At 41.0% G+C, this 27,560-nt stretch overlaps 1 long non-coding RNA gene across 1 annotated transcript; it reads left to right on the forward strand.

The window, feature by feature from the left end:
* The first annotated feature begins 1,687 nt into the window (after positions 1-1,687).
* On the forward strand, positions 1,688-27,560 carry LOC139075743 (uncharacterized). Its single transcript, XR_011526494.1, has 2 exons — positions 1,688-1,892; positions 25,616-27,560. It is a non-coding gene; the product is annotated as an uncharacterized lncRNA (long non-coding RNA).

The following is a 27,560-nucleotide window of genomic DNA, read 5'->3' on the forward strand; positions in this document are numbered from 1 at the left end:
AGCCTCACATTTAGAGAACTCCCTACTGTGTCCCCACATGAAAATATTCCTCACACTCCCATGTCACCCCATGGCTTTGACCTTGTCAGGGTGATCAGGAAGGCTTCTCTGAGGAGATGATAATTGAGCTGCCATTTGGAAGACATTTAGAAGTTAACTATAAGAAGAGGAGCCAGCCCTGGTGGTCTAGGGGATAAGATTCAGTGCTCCCACCTGTATGGCCCTACTACATTTCCCAGTTGGGGAACCACACTACCCTTCTGTTGGTTGTCATACTGTGGCGGCTGCGTGTTGCTGTGATGCTGAAAGTTATGCCACTGATGTTTCAAATACCAATAGAGTCACCCATAGTGAACAGGTTTCAGTAGAGCTTCCAGACTAGACAGACTAGGAAGAAGGACCTGGCCACCAACTTCTGAAAATCTGGCCACAAAAATCCTATGAATAGCAGTGGAGCATTGTCTGATGTAGCACCAGAAGGTGAGAGGATTGCATAGAAAGACCGGGCAGGGTTCTGCTCTGCTGTACACAGGGTCGCTAGGAGTTGGAATCGATCTGATGGCACTAACAAAGGTGAAGAGGAGTGGGAACAATGGTCCAGGCAGAGGGAAAAGCATGTGCGAGTATTGCAGGGTCAAGGAAATGAAGGAAGGTCTCCCGATTTTGGGTAGAATTTGGGGGCATGTGGTGTGAGGAAAGGATGGAGAGAGAGGAGACAGACCATGCAAAGGCTCTGGAGGTCAAATGGAGGAGTTTTTGTTTCATCTTCAGTGGAATGGGAAGCAACTGAAGCACAGTGTGTACAAGAGCTTGGGTGTGTGAAGAGGCGGGGCCGAGATAGGGAGAGAATCAATTTTGTAAATCAACTTCACAGGGCCCACCCTGGTTCTATATGGAGAAGACATCAGAAGAGGCCAGAGAGGGAATACAAGTATATCGGGTTAGGAGGCCTCTGAGTGTCCAGCTGGGAGCTGAGGGCAGCTTGGCCCAAAGGAAGCTCTCAATAAATTGTGGTTGCTGCAGTCGGTACTATTGCTGTTTCCTAAGGTAGAGGACAGGCTTGTGTTGGTTGGAAAGCATAAGCTTCTTTTGTATTTATGTGGCATCTTTGCTCTCTCAGGAGCAAATGTGCCCCTGTGAAGGCACAGACTTGGGAGTAGGATAAGCAGAGGCACAGCATATGCATGTCAGCACTGCTCAGATGGCGCCTATGCTCATTTTTAGAGTCTATAACATGCACCCAAAGCACTGCTTTATTAATCTGGTGCTGCCTACAGCTGAGTGGCCAAATCCACAGCAGAGAATTGGATGAAGGTGATGGAGTGACGTGGGTAAATACAGGAGTGAAAGGGGAGAGTTAGCATGAAGGTTCTCCTCTTTAATCTCTAGTCCCTTTCTTTTCTAGAGGTCTCAGGGATTAAAATAGCTGCCTCTTTTTGGACCTTTTACTTAGAGTACAGAAGGTGAGTCACTGGGCACACCAGGCTATTTCTGGGTCATGAGATCCACTCTGACCAGAGCACGATCCTCCTAGTCACCTCTTTTCCTTCACTAATGTACTCTCTTTTTAGAACCCAAATCAGCTCATGAATCATTTCCTCCAGTCTTCTCTGACCAGCCTACCCCCCCCCCCCCACCCCAGGCTGGGTTTCTACCTCCTCTGTGTTCCCAGAGTCCTCTCTGCTTTCCTCCTTCTTCACTGTCTCTCCACTCTGGACTCTCTCTGATCATATGTCACTCTCCTTGAGTTGTGAAGGCTTTGGCAACAGGTGATGGCGTCTCATTCATTTTTGCATCCTTAGCACCTAGCATGGTGCCAGAAACTCAATTATAGACACAGACGAATGATCGAAAGAGAAATGGATAAAGGTGAATATCATCTGCAAAATGTGGTGAGTACACATGGGGCTTTCAATCCCCTCTCTGCTCCTTCCTACCTCAGGTGTCCCCAACATGTCACTTAACTTCAGGGAACCTCAGTTTCTTTGTCTGTAATTGGAGATGATTCTAGTTCTTTCCTCATAGGGTTGGTGCGAAGATGAAATGAAATAATGCCCTCTTAGCACAAGGCCTGGCACGTGGTAAGCCTGGAAGAATGTTAGCCAAGGCTATTATAATAGATTAATTTACATTAATGCAATTCTATGTTTTAAATAGTCTTAGGTTTTTTATCTATGAATCTTTCCAGTACAAGGATCATTCACATGCATAGATTTCTCAAATTATTCTGCATATTTATTCTTGAAATTTGGCAGATAAATATAAAGCTGAGTATATCTTAGAATAGGATCTTCATTTTGCCCCAATTGATTTTATCTTTTTGATTCAGGAAAAAAATATAGTACACTTCTTTATCCTTTGAAATTAATCAAGGGGCCGGCCCAGTCGCATAGTAGTTCAGTTCGCCCGTTCCGCTTCCGTGGCCCGGGGTTCACAGGCCCGGATCCTGGGTGGTGACCTAGTAGTACTGCTTGTCAAGTCATGCTGTGGTGACGTCCCACATAATATAGAGGGAGATTGGCACAGATGTTAGCTCAGGGCAAACTTTCCTCACCAAAAAAAAAAGAGAGAGAAAGAAATTAACCGAAATTGCACTTGTTCAATTTATTCAATTCTGAGTCATTCTCAGAAGCATTATCTCAACTGGGAGATATAAAATCAGTATAACTTTACATCCTTCCGCTTTATCTCGATGTGCCTAAACTTAGCAACTCAGGGGAGCCATGTTCCTGCCAGTTGGGGAAAACGACCACTAGTTTAGCTCCTGGCAAATACAGACATCTCTTTCAGGAAGAATTGAAATTGGGTAAAATAAATCAGTTACCCACAATGACATTTACGGATATTGTTAGCTTTTCTGAAATGTGGTCCATTTAGGGTTCAGACTAAAGGCAGCATATTGTACTAGAGAGAGCATGAGATTAGGAATCTGGAATTCCAGTTTAATCCTTACTATCTGTGTGACCTTACACAAGTCACTTAATCTTCCATTATATTCGACTGAAATGAGGCTAAAATAATCCCCTTTCTGCTATGAATATGGCTGGAGATTTTATTATTATTGTGAGGATGTTACATACATCACCCACTTCTCTCCCTGAAAGACAGGTTTTCTAAGATTCAAATATATGAATATATTAAAGGCCACAGAACTGGTGATGTCGGCAGTGATGAGACCTACTTATCTCATACTTGCTGTAAAATCAACATTGATATATCTATAGTTCTCTAATCTAACCAGGAATATATGAGAGAGAAAAAATGTAAGCAGTTTATCAAAGGACAAATATTTTTCAAACATTCCTGATTCTTCAACACCAAAAATTTATTAAAATGGAACAAACTTTTCTTTCCTTGCAGACTATAAATAATTCTCCTTTGAAGTGAGTTTGCTGAGTTAGGAATCCCACTTCTTGCCTAAGGAAAAAAAATTCTTTCATAGTACAATAACATTTTCACCTTTTTTAGTTCTTCCAACATAGTTCATATTTTCATCTCACTTTGTGATCTGAGAAGCAATTATCGTGTTACTCAGGGGATCAGCTCTTCGGGAACTTATCTCAAAGTCTCCCTCTCTCCTGGGGGACATGCCTTTGTTATTCTCAGAAGCTCTGTCTCTGAGCTTTCTTCTCTTGGCCAAGGGTATAAATCAAGAAGCCAGTTCAATTTGGAATTTAGGCCTTAGCCTTAGTTGCTGTAAGAAACAGCCTGGATTATTTATAACCATGAGTGTCCAGGTTTTCATCACCACAGACGGTTGGGTGTTTGAGAGCATTCACCTTTAAGATATCCAGAATACAAGCTGTTGATCCTCTGTGGATTGTAAATTTCTAGAGTTGGGCTTCTTGGTTCTTGTCGGCGAGGCAAGTTTTATGATCACCATTACATTAGCTCCTCTGAAATGCTGGGAAGCTGGGAGCCTCCTTCCTATTAGGAAGCCTTGCCTTGACTTTCATACCAATAAAGTTGTTCTTACACTAGAGTTCATCCTAATAAGCATCTTGAGAATTGCACCTGAACTAAGAAATATTTCTCCCTCTGTCTGCCCTAAGCCTCCGAATCTCAAGCAGCCTACATGCTTTGAATCTAAGACAAGGCTTACAGTCTAACAGCTTTTTTATCACCTTCCATCAAGCAGAAAAGCCTCCAGGTGGATTAGGCTGAGTGTGTAAGAAGCTTACAAGGTAGCAGATGTCAAGCCTCAGTAAAGGTCATTCTATTAGGGCTATTCTCTTTCTAGGCACAGATTTCCTTCTGGACTAGTGTGGACCTGGGAAGGAGGATTGGTATGCTGCCACAGACCTTTGGAATGCTTAAGAGGAAGGGTTATGCATGACAGATGTGCACACGGTTTAAGGATCTAAGCTTCAAAGGGACAGCATGTAAAAGGACAATGGAATACAAATGGGAAAATGTTACTTGAGAAATCTTTCCAAGTAAGACACACCAAGGATTACTGGAATGTGATGATGCTGTGGTTTCGGGATAAAGAATCTTTCTCTGATACAGAAATACACATTTTTTTCAACAGAAAAAGCAGTTGGAAGTCCACATATGGTTCTGTCTGAGAAAGATAGATATAGAAAGTTCTCTACCATCTGACCAGAGTTAAAGCATAAAGCTCTTACCTAGTTGAATGTAGCACAATAAGTTGTTGAAGGGATGCAAATAAATGTGCTAGAACAGGAAAAAAATTGGCTGTAATCAACTCTTCCTAAGAGCCAAGCTCCACATTATGGTGGCAAGCTGCACAATGGTAGAATTGTCTTAGGGATATAAAAACTCCACCTAGAACGTTGGCTTAATGCTCTGGCTCAGTTGAGTCAAGTGACTTTGGCCAAGTCATGGCTGTTGGTGTGTCACTCACTGGTGGGGGCAATTGGAGTGATATGATTAATCCTGCCATTTACCGTCAAAATGACTCTCCTGTCATAAGTACAAGTGCCAGGATCACACCGATGGGTGGGGGGAAATCAGGCTGCATTTATCCAGTTGCTTTAGTCGGTCAGTATCCAAATGCATAGCACTCCATTCTCCTGGTCCCAGCTTTTCCAAGAAGTCTGGCCCTCTGGCAGACGACCTAAATTAATGTCAAGTACAAATGGGTTCTCCATTAAAGCATTTGACTAATTCATTGCCTAGATCTTAACATTTGTGGCCAAATTTCCAGCCTTCCTGCTGAATAACTTCTTGTTGGAAAATGTCAAAAGAGCCTTCTGAGTCAAACTATTTCCTCCCACACACCTGAGTCATGGGTCAAGGGTTTTACCAATTTCCTTTTTCCTAGGCTCTTCTCTAAAAAGAGTTTAATGCCAAATGGTGGGAAGTAGGGATGTGATCAGGAACTCATTTGTATTTTTTTTTAATGTTGGATACAATCTTATTGCCGCGGATTTCCATTCACCATCTCTGAATAGAAATCTGGTATTTCTGAGGAAGTAGTGGCGTAGGAGAATGTCTTTACATGGCAATACAAAACCTGTCGCAATCTGCTGAGCCCTTGGAGTGTCTTGCTTAAAAGGGTTCTTGTCACTGGGAGTACTCACTGGAGCCAAGCCAGTTCCCCGGGGAAGGCTGGTGTCTGCTACTTGCAGAGCTGGTTGTCAGGTTGGTCCTGTGTGTTTGTAATTAACTACGATGTCTGGATGTTGATAGAGTGAGTCTGGCCAATGGTTCCCCTCCAAAGAGGGGTTTCCTGGCTAGCTCTCCTGTGTCAGAAATGCCAAGTTGGGAGTTGCCTGGAGACTCCAGAGATGCAGATTCATTTGGCTGAGTTCCAGTTGTGAAGCCAAGTGCTGAGAAAGCAGATCAGAGACCTAACCTGAATTATAATCAGTGGGCTTCTCCAACCATTTGGCTCCTCTGCTTTCCGATGTTATGTTTAATGTTTTAAAGCATATTTAGTAAACATGTCACTAGCAATTGCCAGTCCTCAGTCTCTCCTCACTCTTCTCTTAATGGTTTTCCTTTTCCCTTTAGGTTAGTGTGGTAGGTTGGTTTTGCAATGTGTGTGTAAGTGTCTGTGTATGAGTTGTGTTTGCTCATGTGTATGCATGTGTCGTTCAGGCTATGCAGACTCAGAGATTTGTTTTTACCAGCTCAGTAGCTTGTTTATAGCATCCACTACTTATGAACCAGGTAAATAATCTGAATTCCTCACTTTTTTCACCAAATTTGGCCAGTTCTCCTCTCCTGAGAAAGCTGAGCTTAGGGTACATATCAATTACCACCTTATTTTGAATTTATAGACTCATGCAAGCTGAACTCTTTTTTCCTGAATTGAGTTCAAAGAACAATATTCCTCTGTGTTTTGATCTATGTAGAATATAGACACACTTGCCAACTGGGAAGTGAATAGTTTCCAAAGTCCATTTTGTTAATTATTCTTTCTCATTAATTATCCGAATGGGATTAAGTTAGGATCCTTGGTCTTTGCAGTCCCTGCTTCTATCTTTCTCATTATCTCTGCTATTCCTCCCTACATGTATATTTGACTCCAGTCATTTTCCATCTTCTTATAGATCTCTGAATGTATCATGTTGCTTCATGCCTCCTTGCCTTCATATATTGTAATAGTTCTCTAAGGATGCTGTAGGAAATTACCACACATTTAGTGGCTTAAACAGCTGAAATTGACTCGCACAGTTTTGGAGGCCAGAAGTCCAAAACCAAGGGTCAGCAGGTTCATGCTCCCTCTTGAGGCTCCAGAGGAAACTCTGTTCCATGCCTCCTCCAGTTTATGGTGGCTGTCTGCGTTCCTTGGCTGGTGGCCACATCACTCCCATCTCTGCCTTCTCTTCTTCTGTCAGTGTCAAATCTCCCTCTGCCTTTCTCCTATAAGGACAGTTGTGATTACATTCAGTGCCCACGCAGATAATCCAGGATAATCTCCCCATCTCAAGAACTTTAATTTAATCACATCTGAAAAACTCTTTTTCCATATAAGATAACATTTACAGGTTCTAGGGGTTAAGACCTGGATCTCTTTTGGGGAGCCTATATTCACTCTACCACACACATACCTGGGATACTTTTCCACCCTTTGTCACCTAGTTACAGCTTCTCAGACCATCTCTAATAAAGGATCTTTTTAAAAAAAAAAACAATAAATTTCAATTTGTTGCAGACCAATACTTTTTCAAAATCTCATGCTTGGACTTCACAGCAATACCAAATTGCTATAAAAGCTCCCAAACTCTTAATTTTATCTCATACTAGACCAGTAACACACAGTTTGAAGACTCCCACTAGTTGACAGGCCATACTTTAAGTAGCACTGGTCTAAAAGACTCCTGCTCATTCGAGTACTGCCTTTCCCAGGAATCTTTTCTGGTTTAATGTCGGACATGAGTTTAATGGTCCTGCCGTATGCTCCTGTATCCTTCCGAGGATACCTTCTTCTGTTCATTAGAACATAGTTCCTCATTATTTGAATCCTCTTGATCCGTTAGCCTTGAGCTCCTTAAAGGTAAGAATCATGCTTTGGTGGACTTTGAGCCAAGCATAGATACTGAGGCATAGTAGGTGTTCAATAGATATTTGTGGCATGAATGAGTGAGATAGATGTGGAGTCTGGAGATTGGATCCAAAATGAACAGAAAAGGACTTCTTTGGAGAAAATGACAAGACAGGATGATGCTAACAAAACTGAAGGGAGTCTAGAATGGTGTGATAGATTGCAAAAATGGTCACAAATTCTGCCCATCAGGAAGGGAAATCTATTTCCTTACCCTTTAAATCTGGGCTGGCCCAGTGGCAGAAATTATACATGAGATCTCAACTAACATTCAGAGTTTTCACAGCGTCTGTTACCTTCTGCCACCATAGGAACAAGGCTGACTTAGCCTCTGGAGAATGAGAGACCTTGCAAAGAGAGGTACCAGGCATCCATTTGAGACCCCCAGATATGTATGTAAGTCCATTCAAGAACAGGCAAGCCCAGATTAGTCCAGAAGAACCCCAGTCTGGGCCCAGCACAAATTGGTAATACACAAAATTGTGAACTAAACAAAATGGTTATTTTAAGCCATTAAGGATGGTGGTTTGTTACATAGCAAAAGGTAACTGATCCAGAGAGACATCAAAAACAGGGATGAAAGTTACTGAACAGTTGTCCTCTGACTGCACCCAGGGCAGAATGGAGATGGATTCAGATTGTGACAAGGAGAATTAGGATTAGAGATTAGAAAGTACTTTTCCTTGCAGACTGTGAGACATTAGAAAACTAACAGCCAGCAAGAGAGTTTATCACAAATATAATTTGGGTCTCTGGCTGTAAAGCAGAAGGACACTAACTTATCTATGTGGAGCTTAAACCCAAGACCTGTTGTCTTTAAAGATTTTATTTTTTTCCTTTTTCTCCCCAAAGCCCCCCGGTACATAGTTGTATATTCTTTGTTGTGGGTCCTTCTAGTTGTGGGAGACCTGTTGTCTTTAGAAACAGAGTCAACAGGCCACAGTTGATGATCGTGCAGTTCAGCCCATCTTCATAAAACTGACAATGAGTTTTACTGAAATTTGCAAACAATACTAAAAAGGAAAGAGAAAAGCAGCTGAGAAATACAGCTTTCCACTTTGATAACTCCAATTGAACTTGTGCTTCTCCCTCCTCATGACTCATTGGTCACCCTCTTACTCATCCCTTCCACAAATATGTACTCTGCACCTCCCATGTGCTGGGTGCAGGGCTGGGCACCAGATATTCAGTGGTGAGTAGAACAACACAGACCTCACAGATCTTACAGTCTTGCAGGAAAGACATCTCAACACGCAACTATGAAGCTTTGAAGTTTAGGCCTTTTTGCTTTTTTTAGACACATCAGGCATACTTTTCTGCCTTTGTGTATAAGCAGCCTCCATCAAGCTCTTGGCGTCTGTTCCTTTCAGAATGACACTTAGACTGCTTCATGACTAGTCTGGAATCAGCCATTTGAAATCATGCATCGCTAAGTTACTGATGTGGATCATGACTGAATCAGGGAGAGTGGAGTCAGAAGGTGTGAAAAGAGAAGTAACACATCTAGTGGAGGCTTTTCTGGGCTTACAGGTGAGCTTATCTGTGCCAGGCTACGGTGTACATTTTTAACTTCCACTATAAAACATCTGAGGCCTGGAGATCACAAATCAGATATATTGCATCCAACGTTAAAAACATCTCGTAATTTACCACAGTAAATCAATCCATGTTTTCCTAGAAATATTGGAACTAAAACAAGAGTTGAGTGAAAACAGAAAAATCTCTGGAGGTTTAGTTGGCTTAAAGGTACTTCTTGAAATATTGAATCCCAGGGGCTAGACCACTGTATTAGAGAGATCCTTGAAAGGTGTTTTTCCAAGTGATGGAAAAATGGTTTCCAGAAAGTTGTTTATTACTTGCTGGAAGGAACCAGTTAGTCAGATCACAGGAAGTCAGCTCTCAATTATCTGGAGGCCACTTATTCCAAACCTGTGCCTCTTTGATCCTTGTGTCTGTTTCACCACCCCTTAGAACTGCCATCCAAAGGATTGCTGAGGGAGGCAGAGGACACGTAACTCAAATCAGCTATAATTTAACAATATATTAGCTCTGCTGGTTCTTTAAATAGCTTTGTGAGAGTGGTTTCATCTTTCTACCACGGCAGTCTTATATACCTGTGGATTTTATTTATTCTGCTATCTTTGTCCATATTTACAGTAGTGAGTAACCAATTAACTAGTAAGAATATCGTTTTCCATTTCTTCCATTATTTTTGCTTCTATATTTTAATTTTTAGCATTACCTTTTTTCCCCTCAAAAAAAGTTCTTTCTAGGTGAAGTAGAAAGGCCATAGGACTGGGTTTCAAGAAACAGACTTCTACTCTTGGCTCAGAGATCATCTAACCTCTAAACCTGGGTTGCCTTATCTAAAAAATAGACACAAAATAGGGCATTCCAGTCCTTGTGGTGGGGAGGAGGATGTGACACTAATAAACAGAAAACGGAGGTACTTACAGAAGTTAAAAGCACTGTGTAAATGTAACATGACATTTTAAATTTGAAACTCTTGATATTATACTCTTTGGAAACTACCCCTGAAGCAGCTCTCAGTTCTGACCCCGGTGCAAGGTGAGGTTGTAAAGGGCTGGCTGTGGGCCCTTTCGTCCCCTATTTGAAGGTGCAGCCCCTCACCGTGGAATGTCTTTCTTCTTGTTTTGGCATCAAGCCTCAGCAGCTCACCTTTCCAGGTTGGCAGTTGTCCACTTGCTGTCTCCTGAGAAACCCTGATTGGCCTAATTCACGGGCATGGCATTAAACTTGGAAATTAGAAGATTATTTCTTCTGTCACAATATTCAGTGTGCACAGAGCACATTTCAGGATTTGAAATCTCGATAACATTTCTTTAAATGTCACTGCTGTATCAATTCCAAAACCTTAGAGACACTTTCTTTAATATGAGGACACTGTGAAGAATTTGAGTCCTTGAATTACTTTAAAATCATTTTACTTGGATAAAGAAACCCCTATAGACATTATATCTTGCTCTCTTCTTTAAATTGCAAGGGAAAACACACCCACACATGCACACACAAACCCATGCATACACACCAGAAACAGGAAATGCTCCATTATTAAACACCAAAACTGATTGTGTCAATCTATTACATTAAATAAATAAATAAGTACGTCATATATTACTTAATGGTTCTAAGAGAAGTGCACTTTGCTGTTTGAAAACATAGAGAATGTTGACACAGGCCAGAAGCTCTCACTAGAGGCCTCACAGTATAAGGGAAAGGCTCTTGGACAAGGGCCAGGACATCTCTGCTACAACCTGCAAGTGACCATGGGAAACCACTTGACTCTCAGAACCTCGGTAAATGACAGGCTGAGCTCAGTAACATTCATGAGATTCCTTCCAAGTTTAGTATTGGATTTTGATACCAAGAGCAAGTCCAGCGTCCTACATTTTTTGTGTTTCTCCATGTTGTTTAGAGTCTAGGATAACTTCTTCCTTCTTCCCTCTTTTCCTCTCTCCATCCTTCCTTGTCTTCCTTCCATAACAATATTTCTTGCGTGTCTATGATGTGCCTAGCACCTTGCTAGGACTGACAATATAGCAGTGACAAAGACAGATGAAATCCCTGCCCTGTGCAGCTTGTATCAGTGAACCCAGAGAATAAATGATGAGTTCAGTAAAAGTCTAAAGATTTTGTGAGTCTCTGCCAGGGTGGTTCCTGCCGTCTTGGATAGCTGAAGGTGATAGACTGTTTTAGGAAAAGCCAAGGTACGTCCCTCCCTGGTCATTTAGGCAAGATTTTAACTTCTAATTTGTGTCATCTGACAAGAGAAAGTTTAGATTTAGAAGCTGGAACCTGGAAGGCAAAGAGTAGAGCATGCATTGATGGGTACCTGTCACCCAACTCTTAGGTCCTGTGGTCTCTTCTCTGATCTCTATTTGAGGGGTAAATTGAGAGATCAGGTGTCTTGACTGGGTCACATAGCAATAGTAGCCACATTTCCTGTTTGTTAGAGGGGAGCATTGACTGTCCCTTCCCTTTCCCCCAACTATAGGGCTCTGTGTGGTTACAGATGATGAACCAGACAGACTGCTTATATTTTAATTAGCTGCAAAGTACGAAAAGTTCCTCCTGAAGGGACCCTTTGTCTTCTTTGTTGATATTCAAAAGAGGGTGAAGATAAGATGGTTCTAGACACAATCTGGAGAAATCTCCGGAAAAATTGATCTGAAACTTGTGATAATCTTCTGCCAAATGAAACTGACTCATATTCTTTGATGCAGATGCCATCCAGCACGTTCAGGAATCATTACAGTAACTCTATTTATCCCCGTGAGAGGGGTCTGCATTCTACAGCTTCATGTGTCACAGGAAGGAAGGGGTCATCATAAATATCAAATGGAGGTTTATGTCCCTTGTTTCATAATCCAGCCAGATGTGCTAATGAAGCAAGGCCTTCTATGAGGGTTAAATAAGTTAGCGGGTGTAAACAGCCTAGCACAATACATGGCACAAAATGAGCATGTAGTGAAGTAGAAATTGATAAATACATAGATTGCAGATACATTCCTGGGTCATTTGATATCACCAAAAATGCTTAAGTGATTGAGCATGCTGGAAATAAGCATAGTTAGGCTTTATTTTACTTACTTGATTTTTTTTTTTAGTGGAAACAACATATTTATTTCATTTTATGATACTAGTCAGGTACTCACATCTCTGCTTGTTATGGGACCAGAAATTCATTACTGGAGTTTCAATTGTTAGAGAATGGGTATTTCCCAGTTTTCAAAATTCTTTCTGGGATTCTTTGGGAGAGGGAAAACTTGAACTTCTTTAGATTCATGCCTAACGAGATAGTTAGGAAGAACAAACCAAATAATTTCTGAAAATAGCCTTTGAATACAATTGTGACCCAAGACAGAAAATAGAAGCTGTTATCTATTGAGAGACTGCCATGAATTAGAGCAATATTAGGCATTCTCAGCTGATCTTTCACTTGTCATATAGCATCCCTACAGGGAAATGTAGTTATTTTTATTTTAATAAATGTAGGTATTATGGCTCAGCGGGCTTAAGTCCTAATCTGGATTAGGTGCTAGAAATTAGGATCAGGTTTGCCTAATGTCAAAGTCCCTTCTCTTTCTCATCCTGCCAAAGGTAGAGGGACGAGTGGAGAATAAGAAAAGGGGTTAGGCTGGAGTGGGAAGGCTTGTAAGGCCTTTTGCATAGGACAAGTCTTGGGATAAAAACAGATGAACAAATAGGAAAAAATACTTAGTCTATTTGGGCTCCCATAACAAAATACCCCAACTGAGTGGCTTAAGCAATGCACATTTATTTTCTCACAGTTCTGGAGGCTGGAGGTCTGAGATCAAGATGCCAGCATGATCAGTTTCTGGTGAGGCTTCTTTTTCTAACTTGTAGGTGGTCACCATCTATCTGCATGCTCATATGACCTGTGTGCAAGTGGGGGACAGGAGAGAGAGAGCAAGAGAGAGGAAGTGTGCAAGCTCTCTGGTGTCTCTCCTTATAAGGACACTAGTCCCATCAGATCAGGACCCCATCCTTATGAGCTCATTTAACTTTGATTACTTCCTTATAGGCCAAACATAGTCACGTTAGAAGTTAGGGCTTCAGTATATGAATTTTGGGGGTTACAATTCAGTCCGCAGCAATACTTTTCTCTGAATTAATGCTTGTTTATGTCTACCTTATTTTTATATTACCAATGCTTAATATGGTCCCCATAATAAAACTCAATTACTTATTTTGGATGAAACAATAAATGAATGCATGAATAAAAGCAATCGCAGGTCTTTTCTTTCCAAGAGGCTATAAAAACTGAGGCCAAGGTATAGTAGGGCTATAAAAAGAACTTTCTACAGTTTAATTTTTAAAAAAAATTTCCCAAGAGTTTTCATTAAGTAGCTAATTAGACATTTTAGATATCTAGTTTTAATCTAGAACACGGTTTCTCGATAGGGTCACTGCTGACATTATGGGCCAGATAATTCTTTATTGTGGGGGCGGTATAGTGCGTTGTAAGGTGATTAGCAGCGTCCCTGGCCTCCACCCACTAGATGCTAGTAGCACCCGGCTGCCCCAATCATGAAAATAAAAATTGTCTCCGAACATTGCCAAGGTCCCCAGGCAGGGGTGGGGAGTGGCAAATTCATTTGAGAACCACTGACCTAGATTCAGATTCTAGACCATAGAGTATTATGGGTCTTAGAAAGGCTTTCCAATTCCAAAACACAGAATCTGCTTTAACTTCATTGGATGCATGATCCCTTGAGCCTTCCCTGAGTTCTCAAGCTACAGTCCCTTTCTTGACTGCACTTAACCTCTAACCTTAGTGTGTGCCTCATGTATAGTTGCACAGGTGGCCTACCTTGTGCTCATCTCCCTTGACCACTTGTCCTTCTGCTGTTCCTCTACTGATAATTTCTAGTCCTGGGAAGTGTCCGCTCTCTGCTCCTGCTCCCAGGCAGGTAAAGGTCAACTGAATAAGCTACAAATATGGCATCTTAGATACCCTTCTTCCTGGTTCTGCTACAATGTATACTCTCTAATCTCAGCTAAGCAGTGACCTGCAGCTTACTTCTCAAATTTCTAGTGAATTCCCCACTCTCAGATCCTATCGTTAGGTGAAGCTCATCTACAACTTTATTTAAATGATCAAGACTCTCTGCTTTGACTGATCTTAACATCTGTCTCCTCTTTAGGGACCTTCTCTTTCTTTCTTTGCTCTGAAGGAAAGTCCATTCTTCTATCCAAGGCACTCTTGGCCTTCTCTGTCATTACCTTCTTCAACTTTATGGCCCTCTGTCCAAGTTTCCTTGTCCTCACCAGCATTTTCAATCTCTCCCATTCTACTTGTCTTTTCTTCTGTTCCTGAAAATTTGCTTAGTTTTTTCTACCTTAAATTAAAAAACAAAAGTCTCTCCCTAACCCAGTGGTTCTCAGTCAGGAGAGATTTAACCCCCAACAGACATTTGACAGTGTCCAGAAACATTTTTGGTTGTCACAACCGAGGGGAGGGGTGCTACTCGTGTCTATGGGTAGAAACCAAAGGTGCTGCAAAACATCCTAAAAAAATCACAGGACTTCCCTCCCCAACAAAGACTCATCTGGCTCCAGATGTCAACAGTTCCTGAGGTTGAGTGTACTGAACCCTCCAATTCCCTGGAGGTACTACATCACTTCTGTGCTTGCTTTCACTTTTTAGCTTCTTAGAAGATTTGTGCACATCTGCTGCTCTGCTTGCTCACTGCTTAATCACACTCACTTATTCCTTAATCCATTGCAATCTAACTTCGTCCCATTGGTCACCAAATCATCAAATCCAGTGACCCCAGTTCAGCTTTTAGCTTCCAAGGCCTCTCTGCAGTAACACATGCCACCTTCCCAGCCTGCAGCTTGGGAAGTGAGGGAAGGACCAAAGGATCACGCATCCCAGTGAGACCGGAGCAGATCCTCTCTTTGGAATTGGGAAGTCTTCCATGACCCGCAATACTTTATGGTCTAGCACCCAGATTCTAGAGCAGTGGCTCGCAAGTGAATTTGCAACCCTCCACCCCCACCTGGGGACATTTGGCAAAGTCTGGAGACAATTTTTATTGCCATGATTGGGGCGGGGGGTGCTACTGATAACTAGTGGGTAGAGGCCAGGCATGCTGCTCACCATCCTGCAGTCTTCTTCCTTCCCGTCTCCTCCTTTGGCCTCCTTCCTCAGCTCTGCCTTGTCTTTAGTCTCCTCCAATTTGATAGATCTGTTTCTGTTAATTCTGCAGCCTCCTCCTCCCCCTCCTCTTTGTCTTATCTACTATGCTGGATTGTAAACTTACTGAGAGCATTTTAATCATCCTAGAATGCCTTGCAGGGTGCCTTACTTGGAGGATGGCTCAATATATATTTGTTTGCTTAAATTAGTATTAAATGACATATATGTCTAGGTATAAAATAAAACAAACAGCCCTCACACCTCAGGAAAAATCCTTGAGCAAAATTTGGGGCTTTTATACATCATGTGGTATGTCTTATCTAAATCGTTGTGTGATGGTAAAAGAGTCCTGTGGAAAGCTATGAGAAGAGGGCATCAGACTTGAGACACCACTGCTAAGGAGCTGTGTGACTTCACTAAATCAAGTATCATTCTTGGGGATGTTTCCTCATCTGTAAAGCAAAGGACTCTCGAGCAGATGAGCTTCAAGATCCTTTCTAATTCCAAATGTCTCATAAAATTGAATCCCCAGTAAAACATTTTTTAATTCAGCAAGTTTTTAAGTAAAATGACTTACTTAAGTTGGTCTAATCAATTAATATGCATCTACATTTTTATGGGTCAAACATGGTGTTTAAATAGATGTATGTATACATTTATAAGAAATATATATGTGTGAGTATGTGAGTGTGTGAGTATGTGTGTGTATTTTTAACTTTCCACCATGTAAAATTTGGTAAAGCCAGGCTTTATTCCTAGATCAAATGTTCCAGGGGAGTTCTAAGTGAGTTAAAAGAAGTCAATCATAAAAACATGGATTCAGCTTTAACAGTTTTGTTGGAGATAATGACAATGTAATAAGTGAGAATTTAAGAAACAATCAGAAATTATATGGTTTTTATCCCCACAAAGCACACGTTAAATTAACCAGTAAGGCTTGAAACCATACATACCTGATGATTATTTTACATTATCTTGTGTTTTAAAAAATGGTTCCAAAATACTAGATTTACAGCACTGCAGAATCCCACACTATTGCAATGCTCTCTTCAATTCAGCCACTTCATATTGAAATTTCACACACAATAATTGGCTGACCTTCACAGCTGTGGCAGAAACTAATTAAAGCTGCAAGGCTGTGCTAGTTATGCTTTTGTGTGAAATGTGAAGTTTGGTGATAATGAAATATGGGGTGCAGATGTTATTGTCTTAGATAGACTGTGCCCTTGGTTCACACTAATGAAGAACAGCAATTATTAAACAAAAAGTATTTTTTACTCATTAATTATTTTGTGTTGTGATAGTAGAAATAAAAACACAGTGGCATCTCTCCTACCAGCTCCTCCCCAAAGTAATTTTATGGAACTTTACCAGCTGACTTCTGTATCATTGGACATCCAGTTTCCACTCTCTTCTCCTACTGATCTTACACCTTTGGGAGCCTCATGCAAGGACCTGGCTCAGTTCAGAAGGCAAAGGGTAAAGGGCAAGCTAAATATGGTCACCCATAAAGAGTTCTGGACAGCTGGAGGATTAAATAAATGAAGCTTTTTGGAAATAACTTCACACGCCAAACAGAGATGTCAGTAGAAATATGATGCCCTCCACACTGTTGGTGTATGACAGACAAAGGTCACTGCTGCTATTGAGGTGCAAGTGGAGAAATAAAGCAGGCCTGAGCTCTGTTTCTTGGTTGTTAGGAGGCTGAGTTTCTTTTAATAGGTCAGTGTGACTTGCAAGACTCCCTCTGGGTCAAATATAACAAATCACCGATATGCAACAATTGAGAAAACGCGCTAGAATAAAGAAAAGGCACATTGTGTAGTTAAGTCTTAACTTTCCATGGGCTAATGATCGACTCTGCTTCTCTTTATCCCGCTCCTCATTGATTTTGGGCCACTCAGTTCTCATTAACAGGGTAGGGATGGGAGAGACCTGAGTTAAACTCAAATTGGCCAATTTCCCTATTTGGGAAAGGGGACTGAAATTCCTTGCCAAAAATAAAACTTAACAATTACTTGTGTAATTTTTCCTATCATCCATGTCCCGTGTTATCCATATCCCACTCCACTGGCCTCTTAAGGCATTCTCTAGGAGGCGCCGGCCGTTAGCATACAGCAGTGATGAGGGTGGGAAGTGGCAGACAAAGCGGTAGGGGGAGGTGGGCATCACTGGGTCATGTCACCTTGGATGAGGCAGGAAGCAAAGGTCAGCGCTTGGGAGGGACAGGGGTAATGACCATGGAAATACTATGTGGGGGAAGATGTGCTGTAGAATAGAGTTAGTCTTTAGGTGACAGAATATTCAGTGGGACTGTGACTGAATTTGAGGAGTAATTAATATAGCTGGTGATGGGTATAATGGCTGTTGAGAATACGTGTCTCTTCATTTTGGGGAAAGGGTAAGAACGTCTTCCCTGGGGAAACCATAAAGGATAGCTGTATACTGTTAGGTGACAACATAGACTTGTTCTGTGGTTGTATAGAAGTTCAATCGTGTGGAGAAGGGTGTGTACAGAAGCTGAGTAGCCAAACGAGTGGACTGTGCCAGTGATCAGACTATTGCCTCCCCACTCCAAATCCACCCTTCACTGCCCTGCTTTGGGTAATGGAACATTTCTTCCTTGCCAGGTTGCACATTGTTAAAGTATTTATTGAGGGCACTGCAGGGGCACTAGAAGAGGAAAGGGCTTTTCTTCCTGGTTCCAGTGTGTTCTCTGTTTGCTCCTGCAGTGTAAGGTGTCTGGGAGCTCACGCAACACCAGTGGTGCTCAGCACCAGCAGGTTTCATCATCTTTACCCCGTTATGTTGTGTGGCTTCTCCCGCACCCCAGAGGGTAGCTTGGCAGACAGTTCCACTGGTGCAGCAAACTTGTCTGCCACGCAGTGACCATGGTTCTGTGCTTTCCCACTGGGCCTGGATCTCAGCCCTCAAGGAAAAAGGGATTCATTGGGCGCTCTGCCTCAGGCCTAGAGGTGGTGGCTGCTTTCTTTTTTTTTTTTTTTTTTTAAAAGATTTTTTTTATTTTTTCCTTTTTCTCCCCAAAGCCCCCCCGGTACATAGTTGTGTATTCTTCGTTGTGGGTTCCTCTAGTTGTGGCATGTGGGACGCTGCCTCAGCGTGGTCTGACGAGCAGTGCCATGTCCGCGCCCAGGATTCGAACCGATGAAACACTGGGCCGCCTGCAGCGGAGCGCGCGAACTTAACCACTCGGCCACGGGGCCAGCCCCGGTGGCTGCTTTCTTTATCTATGTCAGTAATGTTATCCCTTAGTAGGGAAGAGTTACCTACTGCTAGTAGGCAATCCCCTCCTGTAGTTAACGATCTTTTTCATTAAATGTTCCTTGTTCAAATTACTGTGTAGTTTTTGCCTCCTGATTGGAACCTGACTGAGTCAATGATCCTCCCATCTTCAGTTCAACAAGTTATAAAAGAAATAAATGAATTCCTTTACTATCATGAGCAACCGAGTTAAATAGGAAAAATGTGGCAGGCAAGGAGGTATTGGTAATAGCAGAAGTACTAGAATATAGAAGAATGCAATTAAAGCAATTATCAGCTTTCAAAAGAAATAGACATGTGTTACAAAAGATTACAATCCCATGCAATTTTCAGTAGAAAGAACAAAGCAACAATTTGTCAAAATTCTTGACTTTACTAGATACCAAATAAAACAGTAAATGAGAAAGACTGAAAATACAGAAAATGCAAAAAGGTGATGATGCAGGCATTTTGTCCTACGTCAAAACTGCAGAGTATCCACTTAGAGATTATAAAAGACCTTTAATATTAAATCTTTTGGGCCAAAATGTGAAACAACTACTTTAGAGTGGTTCTGGCTTCCAATATAGAAGGACGCATTAGATCTTCTCAATCTCAGGATCTGGTTTTGCTCCTATCACCATTCATCCAGAATACACCTCCAATTCATTTACTTGAGGCAGACTCCATAGCATCGCTAAATTGTATAGACACAAGAGCCTATACACTGCCCTGTCTTTACAGCATAACCATCATTTTCCTCAGCAAATGTACCATTACAAACAATATGATCAATATTGGAGTGGATACAGTTAAATAGAGCAGTAAAGAGACCTAGCTGGGCACATTAATGAGGCAAGGCAGAGCAATGGAAGCCTGCCCTTCCCCAAGGAGAGAAATTGCCCCCTAGAATATCAAACTATGTTTCTCCTCAGGCTGCTTGGCACATGGACCTATCAATACGAGGAGTGGAGTGTTGTGATGGTGGAGGCTGCCCATGGGAATGGCATGTAGGGACAGCAATTCCAGCAAAAAAGGAGAGGGGAATAACTTGTTCAGTGAGAAATAAATGAGTTACAGTGCTCCTGACCAGGTGTCTTGTCTGATATGTCGATGCTAGGAGTGCCCCTTTGGCTTAGAAAAAATAATGTCAAACTTTGTTTCAAGCCATAGTCCAGGGGACAGCTAAAACTGGGTTACTGCAAAGAACTGCTTTTTAACAAGAGGCTGAGCAAAGTGCTGCTAATAAAACATCAGATGTCTTTATGGTGGTTTCTTTCAGATGAGGCTGGCTTCGGAGTGATGAGTCTTTGGCATCTGCTTGTTTTTAGCCAAGTTTTAACTGTGAGACCCTGTTTGCGTTGGAATCTTATTTGTCCCCATGAAGGAAATATTGCTTTAAGTCAGAAATAGAGAGTGACAGTGACTGTGAAGTTGGTTCTTGTGTCTCTAGGTTACTCAAGGAGGGCAGTTTGCACCCATCCTACCAACTACCTATAGGAGTAGGAATAAATTGCTACCCTATTCAACTAGTGCTATAAAGTATATTGCTGGTTGTCTCACTAAATCAGTAGTTCCTAAATCAGATGTACTTTCTGGATGGGCCCTACCTCTGGGTATTCAGATTGAATAGGTAGCTATATATGGACCAGTATCCCAGTTGGTTTCTAAACAGCTGTTCCAGGGACTATTGTTTAGTAATCACTACATTTGATGATACAGATTCTTCAAAGGCTGAGGTGATGTGATTGGATAAAAAGTAGAAAGTAGAAAAATTGATGCTCTTGGAAACTTACTACAAATTAGAAAGAGACCTGGTAATTTGGAGTGGTCTATATAAAGCCAGGAAAAATAAAGATGGAAGAGTTTAAACTCGATATGGTACAGGTTTTGGTATAACATTCTGGCACATTATGAGTCCAGTATTCCCAGAACCGTATTATACATCTTGAGGGACTATATTCTCATTGTGTCCTTCATCAATGACACCGTTGGACACTGTGTTTGGTAATCAAATTGGATATTGTGTTCAATAATTGAGAAATCAGAAGAATCATTCAATATGGTTCAATCCAGCTACTTCATCACCATGCCCTCCAGGTTAGGGAGAGGTGACCACTATTGACCAAAGGGGATCTGTGTCTGAATGAGTAGTGGCAAAGATGCCAAGGCTGATGAAGTATTGAGAGAATGTTCTGTCTACATCATTTTTAGTTTGAAGCATAAAAGACAATTTGCTATCCTCAGTTCCAAATCAAGAAGAACTTGCTTATGGAATGATCTTGGAGAATATCTTTTATTTCCCCATAGTGATAATTCATTTATGCTAATTTATTCACATTGTTTTATCAGGAATCCATTAAAAACAATGCAAAGTTGAGAGACAGATGATTGATATTAGGGTACAGCCCATAGCCAGGTAACAGGACAAAGATTACTGGCCCATGTAGGGATCACATACGTGATGTTGATAACTTAGCACTGCCTTCTAAACAGTCAACATACATTAGAGTCAAGCTAACATACACAAAATATTTGTTGACTCATTCTAAGGATAATGTATATTCTGTGTAGACTCACACGATAATAATCTATCCACAATATACATCATAGTTCTGAACAATTCTTTTATAGTTACACATTCCACATCTGCAGCCAGGCATTCTTCAGGGGTTAAAATATCTTAGACCAAGTTGATTAGGTTTCCTCAGTCACATTCATTGAAACCTGGTTCAAAGGTCACTTCCTTAATTATTTGGTTGAACCACAGTGTATTACTGTTTGTTAATATATGTGTGTTTGGGGGCTGGCCCCGTGGCCTAGGGGTTAAGCTTGGCTCGTTCCACTTTGGCAGCCCGGGTTCCGTTCCTGGGTGTGGACCTACACCACTCGTTGGTGACCATGTTGTGGCAGCAACCAACATACAAAATAGAGGAGGATTGGCACAGATGTTAGGTCAGGATGAATCTTCCTCAGCAAAAGGGAAAAGAAAATCTCAAAAAAAATAACGTGTGTTTGGATACATCTCAGGCCAAATATAGTTTTCAAGCAAAGAAAAAAACCCAAAAAATAGTCAAAACCAGATATATTGTATTTCCTTAACTCAAAGCAACAATTTGTAAGATTTATCCTCAAATGTTTTCAAGGAAAAACAAGATAAAACCCCAAACATTAAATGTATACATTGTTTTAAAGAAATATTTTGATTTTAGGGGGCCGGCTGGTGGCTTAGTGGTTAAGTGTGTCCGTTCTGCTTTGGCAGCCTGGGGTTCGCCGGTTCAGATCCCAGGTGTGGACGTGGCACCGCTTGGCAAGCCATGCTGTGGTAGGCGTCCCACGTATAAAGTAGAGGAAGATGGGCATAGATATTAGCTCAGGGCCAGTCTTCGTCAGCAAAAAGAGGAGGATTGGCAGCAGTTAGCTCAGGGCTGATCTTCCTCAAAAAAAAGAAATATTTTGATTTTAGAAAGGTTAAAATGTAAAAACAAAGAAAAAAAAAAAAGAAGAAGAAGAAAAGAAACAAACAAACAAAAAAACACCCAGATGCCTTAAAACTGAAGAAAATGAGAAAATGCAAGCTGTTACATAGGAGGTTCTTTCCATACCTTGACATTGTATCATCAAATGGGCTAGGGTATTTTGAGATGTAGGTCAATGTCATTCATGAAGCTCAAGAAAGTCTACTAGTAATTCAACACCAATAATATATTCAATTTTAAAAAAAGAACATCCAGAGTATTGTTTGAAATACACGTATCAAAAGGGGTTTTTATCTTGAATTCATAATCTTCGTTGGAGACTGAAACTTTTCTAGGCAAATTTATAGGACGTGTGGATGTACTTAGTGGAGTCTGTGCATAAGGGATGGAGGCATCTGTTAGAAACAACTGGATGGTAAGAAGAGAGATCCCCAGGGGCCAGCCCTGTGGCTGAGTGGTTAAGTTCGCACGCGCCACTTCGGTGGCTCAGCGCTTTGCCAGTTCGGATCCTGGGTGCAGACATGGCACCACTCATCAGGCCATGCTGAGGTGGCATCCCACATGCCACAACCAGAGAGACCTACAACTAGAAAATACAACTATGTACTGGGGGGCTTTGGGAGAAGAAGAAGAAGGAAAAAAAAGTTCATCCATGTCGTTACAGATATCAGTAATTCAGTCTTTAAGAAAAAAAAGAAGAGAGATTCCCCAAAGCATGGAAGCTTTGTCCAATGGCACCAGGCTTGGGAGAGGAAAGCAAGCCTATGGGGTGGCCCACATAGCTTTGGGCTTAAGTTCTAGGCAGAGGGAATTGTGAGCAAATAAAAGCAAAACAAAAATAAGTTCAGAAGGATCTGTTTTTTGGTAAATCTATAGAAAAACAGTTTGTTTAAGAGAGTGTAACACGAGAAGGCTGGAAGTTCTGACAAGGTTAAAGCATATTCAAGTGCAAATATGAGGGCTCAAGCAACGGTAGACTAACCTACAGCCAAGTGAAGAAAGACCGGGAAGGCCCTCTTACCTCATTGATGTCACAGGTAGCATCAGAGGCAGGGACACACTTGGAGGGCATTAGTGGTATCATACTGGCATCACCGAGGTCTTTGATGGGCACTAATGGTGGAGGCTTAGCAGCAAGTGCATGCCACTTGAAGGCAGCTGAAAGAGACGTTTTCAGAGAGAATCACAGCAGGAGAGGAGAAAAATGCTGGATGCCAGATTATAACCAGGAGCTCCAGAGGGACCCCCTCAGGAGCCTTCCCAAGGTGATGTGTGCAAGAGAGAGGGGGTGCATGAGGAGCATGACTTTAACAGAAACTTGGATTTCTTTCTCTTCTAGGTGGAGAGAGAGCCCACCAAAAACATTTTGTTGTGATTTTTAACTTAATTTTAACAGATTCATCTAGTGAGGGAAACCCATGTTATACTTGTAAGAGTAGAAGAAAGACATATTGCACATTCTAAATGAACTTCCATTTTAATAGCTCATATTAAATAATTCCATGTAAACAGTGCTCTATATTTTAAAGAAATAATACAGAATATAATAAATTATTTGGCTATTAAATATAGATGATTTAATCTTAAGTATTGTAGAAATGTATTATTGTCCTATTGTCTGTTCCTATTATTAATCAAGCAAATTAAGTTAGTCAAGTGGTTCCAAATAGAATGTGGTAATTTATCATACATATAGTGTTAAAAATTGTAGAATTAAACTGTCTATGGTAACTGTATTTCCAAATTCAAACATCTAGATGTTTATAAGTCTTGAAGACTAACTAACCAAATAAAGAGTTCACTGCTTGGTAGGGTTTTTTTTTTGGTGAGGAAGATTGGCCCTGAGCTACCATCTGTGCCAATCTTCCTCTGTTTTGTATGTGGGATGCTGCCACATCATGGCTTGATGAACAATGTGTAGGTTCCTGTCTGGGATCCTAATGTGCAAACCCCACGTCACTGAAGCAGAGCGTGCAAACTCAACCACCACACCTGTGGGCCAGCCCCTGTAGGATTCTTTAATAGTTATTTTTATTATGATTCAAAATAGGTTACAATAAAATGATTAAACAGTTTCAGTGTGTGTACATACACACGTGTTCACACACTGTGTGGGTGGTTTTTTTTTCCTTTGAACGAGATGCAATGTTAACAATCCACCTCTCGATAGAGTGTAAGATGCTTCTTGAGCCTTAGCCTGAGTTCTCTTCTCCCTTTCTCTGTGGCATCTTTGGTAATTTTAAAACCAGTTGGCAATAAAAATTGAATACACATAAACAAGTAAATGTGTTTATTTAATAGATGCTGCTCTTTATTTAGAGTCTTAAATTATATTTAAAGGAAGAAACATGATAAAATCTCCAAAAGGACAGCTCATAATTTTCAAGCAGGTTCATGAGATCTGGGTTGACTTCACCTTGACTTTCTATTCTTGAAACCTCCGACACCTGTGTGTTATGTGGGGCATCAAGACAATGCATGTTGCCATGAGAGACAAGATGAAGAAAAAAAGTCACGATTACTCCTTCTTAATAGTTTTGATTTTTTTAGGGCTAATGTGTCCTAGCCCATACACTACCATGTGAGATTCTTAGGCCCGCAAATGAATCGGTAAAGATGGAAATGGTATGCGTGTTGATGTTAGTTTGAAAAACAACGTGTGTGTGTTCTCCCCTGGCTAAGGCAGATGCACACAAAGTGTTTGTTTTTATGTGTGTTTGCAGATGAATAAACACAACGAGACAAAACCTCTAATTTTATGTGAACCCCAAAGGTGCAAGAAATTGTATTTATTAAACCTACAGTAAAGTCATGAGATAATATGAAATTGCTGTTCAAAGACTGGAATGCTTTTATGATGGAAGGAAATACGTGGGCAGGTATTTTTATGAAAATTATTTGGAAGGACTTTTCTTCCCAGTCCTTGGATTGTAGTACCACAGGATCCAAAAGGGCCGTTTGGATCATAACTCTCAAATGCTATCATCTTTCTTTTTTCTTTTTTTTTATTAGAATGCCAATCCATTGACCTTCAACTTCCCCTGAATATAATCTATACAATTTGGTCTTGCCTAGGAGACATCTGAAGCAAAGTTCTGAGGATTTAAGAAATGAAGCTTGAAAAAGTTTCTTCTTTCCCTTAAATTAGAAAATTGAAGTTACATCTTTCAAAGAATTCCAGATCATTAAGTAACTAAACACACACTTTTTTCTGCCTAATGTCCCTACTTAGACCAGGGTGTTCTGATTTTGTCTGCAAGGGATGTTTCAACTCTGAGGTCAGCGAGGATTTTCGTTGGGTTCACTGCATTGAATCTGAAGGTCTGATTAGATTGAGTAACTCCGCTGAGAAATAGGCACAATGCAATCCATGCTTAGAAATGTCCTCGTTAAACAGGACTTCGTAAGCTTGCAAATATTGCCAAATTTAATTTAATTCTGAATATTTTAGGAATGTTGCCAAAACTTAGGGTTGGCAAAGTTACAGCTAAAAATCCCAGAAAAAATATGGAAGATGTTGAGGCTATTGGTTCACGGAAGTATTTTGCAAAACATTACAATCTTTCTAGTAGTTTTGCGTGTCTCACTAAACAAGCACAGGAGTGTCAGTACCCAGGCATTTATCCACATCGAGGCTTTTCAGTGACATGACTATTTTCCTTTTTTTTTCAGGAAGATCAGCCCTGAGCTAACGTCTGCTGCCAATCCTCCTCTTTTTGCTGAGGAAGACTGGCCCTGAGCTAACATCCTGCCCATCTTCCTCTATTTTATATGGGAGATGCCTACCACAGCATGGCTTGCCAAGTGGTGCCATGTCTGCACCCGGGATCCGACCGGCGAACCCTGGGCCACAGAAGCAGAACGTGTGCACTTAACCGCTGCGCCACCGGGCTGGCCCTGACCACTTTTGTACGGGGAACCGCCTGTAACCTTGCATGGGCGCTGCTTTAGAGGTTCCAGACCTGCTGATCTCCTCCATTAGTTTAACTAGTCCAAACACTTAATAGCTGAAATTCACAGACTCTTTTTCTTCAAGCACATTGACAGTCTGAAAGTCAAGTAACAATATCTTCAGAAAGCTCTATTGTGAAGCTGAATTTTGGTAATTGACATCAATAACATAACAGCATTAAATCACCCATATTTTTATAGTGAATAAGCTAGTCTGCTTGTAAATATGTTCAAGGATAGCATATAGGTGGCAGAAGAATTATGCTACAACTTTAACAGCTAATAAATCTTTATTTAAGCAAGGGACCTCTAAAATTTAATTAGACATGTGAAAGCAGAGATCATTCTGAGGGTAAAAATATGCCAATTCTCACAAGAGAAGACATCTGCTTCATGGAAAAACTTCAAGTTAAAATTTACTCTTCTGTTACTTTGTCAATAGAAAGGCTTTCTGGTAGAAGAGCAAATATCTAACAAAAAAAAAGTGATGGAGGTAGACAGAAGGCATTTCTGGCACACACTAGAGAGCAGAAAGAAAGTCCCATTTGTGAACTTTGTGTGCATTATTTAACTAATTTAAGTAAACGCCTCTCCTTTCTTTTTCTCTCTGTCTCCTTCCTGGGTCACATAGGGGTAGTTAAGGAGCTATGTCAGACTCGATAGTACCCAAAATGTAGAATTGGCGGTCACGTCGTAAATCTAGACTTTGCAATGCAGTGCTCCCTAACTGCTGCCGACCTAAAAATGTCTCCTTCTCCACTGACATCACAAAGTATGGCTACAGTAAGGTAACACCCCACCTCCCCAAATTTACAACATATATATCTAAGTTATGATTGGCCCTTGAGCCCTTTATGATCACGTATGCCTCAGTACCTAACATTGCTTCTTGTTAAAATGCAGAGGCCACTGGGGCTGCTTCCATTCTAACTCCTGGTTCTCTCACTTAAGCTTGTGTTTTTCCTTGATTTCTTTCTTCAGAGAAGAGCTTCTGTCAGAGAAAGAGAAAGAGAGCAACAAACTTTAAACATTACTTATATTCTTTTAGCAAATTTTCTCCTTCTTACAATTTGGTAGGCATCGTGGAGGAATATATTTAAGTTACAGCCTCTACTCTCATTCAGCTTGATCTAGTTCAGGAGATGAGACAGGAATACTCGAAGCATGCAGTAACATTTCAATTGTAGGAGGTAGAGCCCAAGGCAATATATACATATGCACCACAGGACTAGCATAAATAACTCCAGTGTTTTTCCATTGGTCAATCCTAGTCCTTGAGCCAACAAAGCTGTTTTTGTTGTTGTTTGTTTGCTTTTCACTTCTCAAGACTTCTTCATCTAAAAACAGAATAACATATTTTAACAAAATTAGCTTTGGGAATACAACCTTTGTTTTTAAATTGTGCTGCTAAGAGATGTGCAAATGAAGCAGGATGAACATCATGAAAACAAAACCGGTCTATGATAGGATGTTTTGCTTTTTTCTGCTCCCATTTGATGTATCCTGAAGATGTTCTGTGGCTTGCATGGTATTTTCTCCAAGTCACTTATTTTATGCTAAGAAGGTAACATTGGTGACTCACTTCAAATGTCAATAAGCATCATAAATAATGAATTCAGAATTGAGCTCATATTGCCCAATTAAATAGTTCTTTCATCTGATCAAA

The sequence above is a fragment of the Equus przewalskii genome, chromosome 14 (genome assembly GCF_037783145.1).
Source record: "Equus przewalskii isolate Varuska chromosome 14, EquPr2, whole genome shotgun sequence".
Lineage (NCBI taxonomy): Eukaryota > Metazoa > Chordata > Mammalia > Perissodactyla > Equidae > Equus > Equus przewalskii.